The sequence below is a fragment of the Oncorhynchus kisutch genome, linkage group LG19 (assembly GCF_002021735.2).
Source record: "Oncorhynchus kisutch isolate 150728-3 linkage group LG19, Okis_V2, whole genome shotgun sequence".
NCBI lineage: Eukaryota > Metazoa > Chordata > Actinopteri > Salmoniformes > Salmonidae > Oncorhynchus > Oncorhynchus kisutch.
The window spans coordinates 22063304-22073249 of record NC_034192.2 but is presented as its reverse complement, the minus strand read 5'-3'; positions in this window follow the sequence as shown (position 1 = coordinate 22073249).

Sequence of the window (9946 nt, the reverse complement as noted above, 5' to 3'; positions counted from 1 at the left end):
CCCACCAGATTATGTAGTGCTAATATTTTAGTCTAATTTGCCAATATTGAATGTTACGTTTTATCTTGAGGTGCTCCACATAACTTTGTTCAGTCCGCCATTACCTCTTACCTAGTTTTCTGCCTTCTCTGTCTTAAATTTTATCGTTTATTTTCGTATTAGGGTACCTAAGGTTTGATTATAAATGTTGTTTGACTTTGGAAAAGTTTATTAGTAACATTTGGCATTCATTTTGTATGCATTTTGATGGAGGGAAACTGGGTGGATTATTGACTGAAGCACGCCAGCTAAACTGAGTTTTTATGGATATAAAGAAGGACATTATCGAACAAAAGGACCATTTGTAATGTAACTGGGAGCTTTTGGAATGCCAACAGAAGAAGATCATCAAAGGTAAGGCATTTATTATATCGCTATTTCTGACTTTCGTGTCGCACCTGCCTGGTTGAAATATGTTTTTCATGATTTTGTATTTGGGGCGCTGTCCTCAGATAATCGCATGGTGTGCTTTCGCTGTAAAGCCTTTTTGAAATCTGACACAGCGGCTGGATTAACAAGAAGTTAAGCTTTATTTTGTGATTTTATAAAAGTTAAATATTTATAATTCTGTAGTTTGAATTTCTCAGTCTGCATTTTCACCGGATGTTGGCCAGGTTGGACGCTACCATCACACCTTAACTTTCTACTTGTGTAGAAAGTATACACTCGCACCTCGATGGTGTCAAGTGTGCTTATGCCTGCATAATGAAAAAGTAGGGAAAAAATAAAAACGTATATTTCGGGTGTAGCGATAGAAGAGAAACGAGCTCACTGCCCAGACTTACATAATCACAAAGAGGAAATTCTCCTGATTTAAAATGGTGCCCGTGTAACAGTTTTGCTTCCGTCCCTCTACTCGCCCCTACCTGGGCTCGAACCAGGGACCCTCTACACACATAGATAAAAGCCACCCTCGAAGTATCGTTATACATCGCTCCAAAAAAGCCACGGCCCTTGCATAGCAAGGGGAACAACTACTTACAGGTCTCAGAGCGAGTGACATCACCAATTGAAATGCTATTAGCACGTGTCCCGCTAACAGGCTAGCCATTTCACACTGGTTACACCCAACTTGAAAAAAATCTAAACATACATATTGCGAGATATTTGGCGAAATAGACAGACATGCCTATTGTAGTGTCTTAACACTTAGTACTTATTTATGTAATAAGAAAGACTCTGAATACAAGCAATTGAACTGGAGCACAATTCCAACATGACCTTCATGTAGTTGCTGCAAGACTAGATGTTGGCATTTCTGGGGTATCATGACTCTCATTCCCCACATCAAACATCCTTGGTACGTTGTAATTTCGTTTCTCCGCTGGAAATACGGAGTCAGCTCCTTTCTTCCAGTAGCTGGCCATCCTGACATGGTGTAGGTGTACACTTTTGACAAGGTCACATCTTTCCTTGTCTCCTGTTTGATAACTGTGCTTGTGACCGGTAGTGCCTCGAGCTGAGCGATATGGAACATGTCCACTGCATCCACCCTCCTTTGTCTTGCTCTTGTACACGGCAGTCAGGGATAATCCATCTGCATTTGTGTGGAGGGATGACGGCTTAAACTCAATGTCATACATATGACTGGCAAGGAACAGGGCATATCGCTGTAACCTGGCTGCTGTCATTGCCGGAATGCCTTTCTTTGGACTGAAAATGGAAAGCAACGGCTGGTGATCTGTAACCAGTGTGAAACGCTTGCCTTATAGGTATGCATGGAATTTCTTGACGCCCCACACTAGTAGTGCCAGTGCTTCTAAGTCAATTTGTGAGTAGTTTTTCTCTGCATCATTCAATGTTCGTGACGCAAATGCAACTGGCCTCTCTGACCCATCTTTCAGTGTGTGTGAAAGGACTGCCCCTAATCCATAGGGGACGCATCACAAGCCAACTTCACTGGCATTTCAGGGTCGTAATGCATCAGGACCTGTTCAGATGTTATGAGCCATTTTGCCCCCAGAAATGCATTTTCACACTGCTCTGTCCACCGCCATGTCCTATTCTTTACCAGGAGCTGATTTAGAGGCTGGAGTACTGCTGAAAGGTTTGGGAGGAATCTTCTGTAGTAATTGATCAATCCCGTGAAAGATCTCACTTCTGTGATATTTTGTGGTCGTGGTGCCTGTACCACTGCCTCGATTTTGTCCTGTGTTTTGTGCAATCCATTGCAGTCAATCTCATGTCCACAGAAGACAATCTTGTCTTTGAAGAACTCACACTTCTTTAAGTTTGCCTGTAGACTATACTCTTTCTGTCTTTTCAGGACCTCTTCCAGGTTAGCCAGGTGCTCTTTGTCGGTGCATCCTGTTATGATCATGTCATCCAGGATACACTGGGTTCCTGGGATTCCTTGCAAAATCTGGTCAATAGTTTGTTGCCAAATGGCTGGGGCTGATGCAATGCCAAAAACCAGGCAGTTATACCTGTATAGACCTTTGTGTGTGTTTATTGTCAGGTACTGTTTGGAACTCTCTTCAACCGGTAGCTGCAGGTAAGCCTGTTTCAGAACACTTTTACTGAAGTGTTGCCCACCAGCTAGTGCAGCAAAGATGTCATCCAGACGTGGTAGGGGGTATTGGTCCACATGCAACATTGAATTCACAGTTACCTTTAACTCCCCACACATTCTAACAGACCCATCTTTCTTCACAATAGGAACTATGGGTGTGGCCCATTCGCTTCTGTCCACTTTCATCAGGATCCCTGTATCCTGCAAGCGATCGATTTCCGCTTCCACCTTTGGTCTCAGGGAGTATGGAACAGATCTGGCTTTGCAGAATTTTGGGGTTGCGTCATCTCTTAGTACAAGTTTTGCTGTGAAGCCTTTTACTGTTCCCATCTGATCACTGAAAACTGTGTTGTATTTCTTCCGCAAGTGTTCCAGTGTTTGGTCTGTGCCTTTCTCTTTGGACTGGAAAGTGTGGAGCATTTTCAAGTCACACCAATTCAGCTTTATTTTTGAAAGCCATTCCCTGACAAATAATGGGGGGCCAGTTCCAGGCACCACATACAGCTGTAACTGCTGTGTTTTCCCCCCATAATGCACTCTGACCTGCAACGCCCCCATTGGGCTCAATCTCTATCCTGAGTATGTCTTCAGCAACACATTTGTGTTCTTCAGCTTGATAGCCTTAAAGTGCTCATTGTAGACGGTAGTGGAAATTATAGACAATGCAGATCCTGTGTCCAGCTCCATTTTGAGGGGGTTGCCTTCGATATCTGGTGTCACCCATATTATGCTACTGCTGGGAGAAGCCACTGTGTTTAACTCCATTGTACCAATTAATCATTCATCTGAATCACTGCCACTGTTCTCTGCTAGTGCATTCATAGACCCTTTAATTTTCTCAGTTTTCCTGTTGCGACTGAATTTTGCTTTGCATGCTCTTTGAATGTGCCCACCTTCTACTGCATTAGGGACAAATTTCGTCTTTGAAACTGCAGTCCTCTGCTCTGTGACCATCTCTGTCACACCTGTTGCATTTTTCGGCCACACGATTGCTGTCGACTGCGTGAAAACTTGTGCAGGTCAGTACTTCTTTTACTTTGCAACTCAAATGCATCTTTAGTCGCGATTTCCATAGCCACAGCAATTTCAACAGCCTTTGCAAACGTGAGCTCCGATTCTGTGAGCAAATGTTTTTGAATGTGTTCATGTTTCAGTCCACAAACAAATCTATCCCTTAATGTGTCATTTAGGTTCTCTCCAAACTGGCAATGTTCAGACAGTTTCTTCAACACTGCTACATATGTACTAACACCCTCCCCCTCATTCTGATCTCTCTTGTGGAAACGAAAACGTTCCGCGATGAGGAGTGGTTTAGGTGATAGGTGATTTTGCAATATCGCCACAATCTCTGTGAATGTTTTATTTGAGGGCTTCAGAGGGGCAGTCAGATCTCTTAGCAAACTGTATGTTTTTGGGCCAATTAAACTCAACAACGCTGGTACTCTTTTGTTATCAGCAATGTCGTTTGCAATGAAGTACTGTTCCAGTCGTTCAATGTAAGTTGCCCAGTTTTCTTGCTGTCATCAAACACATCTATTTTCCCGATGCTAGCCATTCTCTTTACCTCCGGCTCCACGGGTCTTTGATCTGCCGCCTCGTTCTCGTCAGCTCTCCCCTCGTCTTCACTGCTTGCTAGCTGTTGTGCTACAGGGTCAAAATCTTCCTCTCTTCCTACGAACTCCATCTGTATTCGTGATGCACACTGCAGGTAATCATCCTCGTCGCCATTGTAGTGTCTTAACACTTAGTACTTATTTATGTAATAAGAAAGACTCTGAATACAAGCAATTGAACTGGAGCTTCACATTTACTCAAACAAGTTAGTACCAGAATAACATAGAACAACACTGCACATGACCAAGGGTGCTCCATCCTTAAAGGGGACATCAGTAATTAACAGAACATAACACTATTGCCATGGAGAAATGGAATGTGTTGAACCTGTATTATTGGGTATGCTTCTATGTCTTTATTTCGTGAAAGATTAAACTCTTTATTATGTCATAATGTGTATATGAGGACGTAGGAGCCCGTCCCGATTCATGACGCGATTATCCAGGTGCATGTTGCTTACACCAACTAGCCCAACCTTGGTTTACAAGTTAAATACATTGTTTATATATGCCTATACAAATCTATCGACCACATCCATTTAAAGCAATGATTGTCAATTGAAAATGTGGTTGTTGTGTTATCCTGTTGTGCGCCTTGAATGTCAGTCCCCTTAAACACATTATTCCAATATTTCTGAGCTCTGAATTGAAACAATGAACACATTTGCAAAGATATTCGGTTAAAAAAATAAGAGTATGAATGACAATAAACGTATGATGGTCTAACAGGTGTTTTTCATTTTGTTTCTCACATTAAACAGACATTTGAGAACGGAATTGCTTACAGTTGTACCTACGACCTCAACACCCAATCTACTCACACGCAAATACATACAGACTCATACATAGACTCATACATACAGCTGTCCTATTCTCCCCTTACCTTCTTTGGTCTCTATTTTTTACATTTGTCAGAGAAAATGACCATTTTCGTGGTATTGCTTTGTGCACTGACTTTACTGAACTCTGGAGAAAACGAACATGTCTAAACTTCTTTACAGTGAAATGATCTTGATTTGGTGATCTCAACTGGTGTTGGTTAAAGCCGGTGTCTGATGATTTAAAAATGTTTTGTAATTCTATGAATCTTACCCAGTTGCTTAACTCACCCACTCGCCCAAATCTTAAATGCCCAAATCAATCTACCCTTTGATATTGACAACCTGGCAACCTTGGTTAGCGCGCACAGCGCCCGGCACGCCACAGGAGCACGATGAGACAAGGATATCCCTACCGGCCAACCCCTCCCTAACCCGGACGACCCTAGGCCAATTGTGCATCGCCACATGGACCTCCCGGTCGCGGCCAGTTACGACAGAGCCTGGGCGCAAACCCAGAGTCTCTGGTGGCAGTAATGTTAATGAATTACCGTCATGTGTTTTGAAGGACTCTGTTGCGGGGCGGCAGGGTAGACTAATGTTTAGAGCGTTGGACTAGTAACCGAAAGGTTGCAAGTTCGAATCCCCAAGCTGACAAGGTACAAATCTGTCGTTCTGCCCCTGAACAGGCACTTAACCCACTGTTCCTAGGCCGTCATTGAAAATAAGAATTTGTTCTTAACTGACTTGCCTAGTAAAATAAAGGTACATTGTTTTTAAAGTTTTTTTTATTTTTAAATATGACAAAACTGAAATGCTGAATTGTTTCAATTAGTTACTTTGTATCATCTGGTAGGCTGTTTGATTCAGTGTCCTCTGTCTCTGTTCAACCCTGTGTGGATGAACCATTCTCAGTGCAGGTGGTACATAATGCCCTGAAATCCTTACATCAGAGAGAGCCTGCAGGTCCTGATCTTTTGGATCCCTGCTTTTTAAATCTGGCAGCTGATTTCATAGCTGAACCACTTACATATCTGTTCAATCTAACCCTGGAATGTAATGAAATTCCAAAGATCTGGAAATCAGCATTTGTCCTACCATTTTAAACAACATTTCGTTCTATTAAGTCATTGCAGTCTATAAACTGCACATATAGCCTATAGCCTGTGACTTATTTAGTGTTAAATACAAATTAAATGAAAATAAATTACGAGTTTGGCCAGTCTGGGGCTTCAGGCTCATGCAATGGTGGCTGGAGAATATCCTCTCCACACATGCAGAGCCCCTGGGGAAGCTAAACACCCTCCAGGACACTCTTGACAGGCTGGGAAGAGATGCAGGGCCACTGGGGAAGCTAAACACCCTTCAGGCCACTCTTGACAGGCTGGGAAGAGATGCAGAGCCCCTGGGGAAGCTATACCCCCATTTGGTCACTATTGACAGGCTGGGAAGAGATGCAGGGCCACTGGGGAAGCTAAACGCCCATTTGTCCTACCACTTTTAAAAGGGGGAGATCCAACTCTTTTAAATAATTATAGGCCAATCTCAAAGCTGTCACCCCTGGTGAAAATACTTGAAACCCTTGTGAGTGAAAAGCTAAAAGAGTTTTTATTTACTAACTCTATTTTATTAATGTACCAATCGGGCTTCAGGAAGAAGCATAGCACAATTACAGCAGCCATGAAGGTTGTAAATGATATCACTGAAGCCCTTGACAAAAAACAGTACTGTGTCTCACTTTTTATTGATCTCTCTAAGGCTTTGGATACAGTTGATCATGCTATACTAAGGCAGAGATTGTCGAGTGTAGGTCTTTCAGAGCATGCAGTTGCATAGTTTGCTAACTATCTGTCTGATAGAACTCAGTGCACTCAATTTGATGGGCTTATGTCTGTTAAATGCTCTGTCTTTAATGGTGTGTCCCAAGGCTCTGTACTTTGTCCTCTCTTATTCACTATTTATATAAATGATTTAGACAAAAATGTCCAAAATGCGCAACTTCATTTTTATGCTGATGATACTGTTATTTACTGTTGTGCCTCATCTCTTACAAAAGCTTTCCAGAACTTGCAAACTGCTTTTTATACTGTTCACCATATCTTGTGTCAATTGAAGCTTATCCTCAATACTGACAAAACTAAATGAATGGTGTTTTCTAAGGCAATAAATAGACCTCTGAACCTTTCACCTACCTGTCAGGGCAAGGAGATTGAGGTTGTAACCTCGTATAAATATCTTGGAATTTTAATTGATGACGGCCTCTATTTTAAATTGCATATTCAACAACTTACAAAAAAAATGAAGATTTATTTTAAACTGCAAAACCCTTGGCCTTCTCTAGTAACTCGTCACTGGTATACTTTAATTTACAAAGCCATTTTGGGTTTACTACCTTTTTATCTGGGCATTTTTATTGTTCAGAAATTTGGTGGGTACTCTCTTCGTTCGCTGGACTTTATCCTGCTAACTGTTCCAAACTGAATTTGGTAAAAGGGCTTTTATGTACTCCGCGCCATCGTCTTGGAATGCCTTACAAAATACTTTTAAACTGGAAGAACTTGTCCCGATTGATATTTTTAAATCACTGATGAATGATCTTGAGACTTATTCCCTGACCTGTCAATGTTTTAAATTTGCTGTTTTTGATTTTGTTATACTCTTGTGAATTCTATGGTTTTTACTAGATTACTTGTAGTTTTTCATGTTGTTTGTCTGTAATTTTTGTAATGACTTGGTGCTGCCTATCTTGGCCAGGACGCTCTTGAAAAAGAGATTTTAAATCTCAATGAGCCCTTCCTGGTTAAATAAAGGTTAAATAAAATAAATACTGCACAGACACACTAAAGCTGTACAGTGTAGTTTGATAAGTCAGTTTCAATTATTTGCAGATGTATTCCCTATTGTTTACAAATTGAAAGATGTAACATTTGAAATTAATGTGGCAGAACAGTTTAGCATAGAGTTCCTATGGGTGTCTTCTCCTTCAGTCTTTTTGCCTCCTAGACCTCGTTTCTCATTACATGGAATTTGCCAACTTCACATGTGCCAACTTCACATGAGATGGCCGCTGTCTACTGTCATGTGGTTCTGAAAGACAGATATCGCTATGCCGATATCGCTGCTGTCCATGGTCCTGAAATATACAATCTCGGCTATTTGCATACGTACGACCGTCCAAACTTGACCCCACACACATTGATGCTTATCTCTCACACTTTTGAACATTGCACAACCTGCAACAAGACACTGAAAGAACAATTTATTCCAAGTGTGTTTGTGTTTGAATAAAGACCCGAAGAATGAAATCAATGTGTGGATGTTGATTGGACAATGTATATGTGCTTTGAAGAAGCAATTTTTTTTGCATTCCTTGTAGCGTGTATTTTACTGGAGTATGATCAGATTGCTTTGTTTATACCAGAATGAAGATTTGGTCTGAGAAACTATGCCGATTATAGCATGATAGCTATTATTATAATTTTTTTAAACAAGGCAATGTATAAATGACCCCCTTTTAAAGAGTCGCTCATTTACCACGTTCTTGCAGATATACAGTGCCTTCAGAAAGTGTTCATACCCCTTAACTTATTCCTAATTTTGTTATCTTAGGACCTGAATTCCAAATGGATTAAATGATAGTTTTTTTTATCATCTCACCCAGCTACAGACAATACCCCATAATGACAAAGTGAAAATATGTTTACATTTTTTCTCAAATGTATTCGAAATTAAATACAGAAATATCTAATTTACATAAGTATTCACAATACATGTTAGAATCACCTTTGGCAGAGATTAAAGCTGTGAGTCTTTCTGGGTAAGTCTCCAAGATCTTTGCACCCCTGGATTGTACCATATTTGCCATACCACAATATATACAGTACCTGTCAAAAGTCTGGACAGACCTACTCATTTAAGGGTTTTTCTTTATTTTTTTATATATTTTTTTACATTTTAGAATAATAGTGAAGACATGAACTATGAAATAGCACAATTGTAATCATGTAAGCAAAAAAGTAGCCATCCTTTTCCTTGGCCACTTTGCACACTCTTGGCATTCTCTCAAACCTTTTCATGAGGTAGTCACCTGGAATACCTGGAAACAACCAATAGGTTGTTTTGTGACAAGGTAGGGATGGTGTACAGAAGATAGCCCTATTTGGTAAAAGACCAAGTCCATATTATGCCAAGAACAGCTCAAATAAGCAAAGAGAAACAAGTCCATCATGAATGTCAGTCAAAATGGAAATATTCAAGAACTTTACAGAGGTAAACTGCGTCTGTTCTTTTACTATTACAGGTATGTAACAGCACTTCAAACGTTCAAATATATACAAAATGTGTAATAACATGCTATTTAACAACTTTGTCCAGATATTATCACGTTACCAAAGGTTTTGTTTTGGCTTTGTGTCGAACTGAGTGAGAGAAGAACGTGATTTACATTGAGTGAGACTATATGTTAGCTTGATGCTAGCTGAGGTAAAAAAACAAACATTTACGAGTCACAGAGACTGATGTTTACTGAGTAGCTGATTTGTACTGGATTTTGTCTAGGAGATTTTTTATCAATAATCCATTTGTTAGGGATTTCTGGGTTGGTTTTAGATGTTATTGGTTGTTTTGTGTAAAATTGTGGTCACTAGCTGGTAAACTGGCCGAGCACGCTCAGTCTGGTGGACTTTTAGTGCATACAGTGAGAGAGAGACGATTTTCTGGAGGTGCCACTATCTTAAAGCTGAATGTATTGTTGTCACTTTTCTATAGAGGTAGCGGTATATAGAGAAACATCCAGTTATTTATGGTTTCATATATATGTGATTCTATTGTATGAATGTGGAATACATTGTGGTTTTCATGTGAAACCGTACACTAAGGCAGGGTTATTTGTGGAACATTTTTTAATTCTGCTTTAGGTAAAGTGCATTTATGTTGTGTAATTTAAAGTGTTCACTTGTTTGATG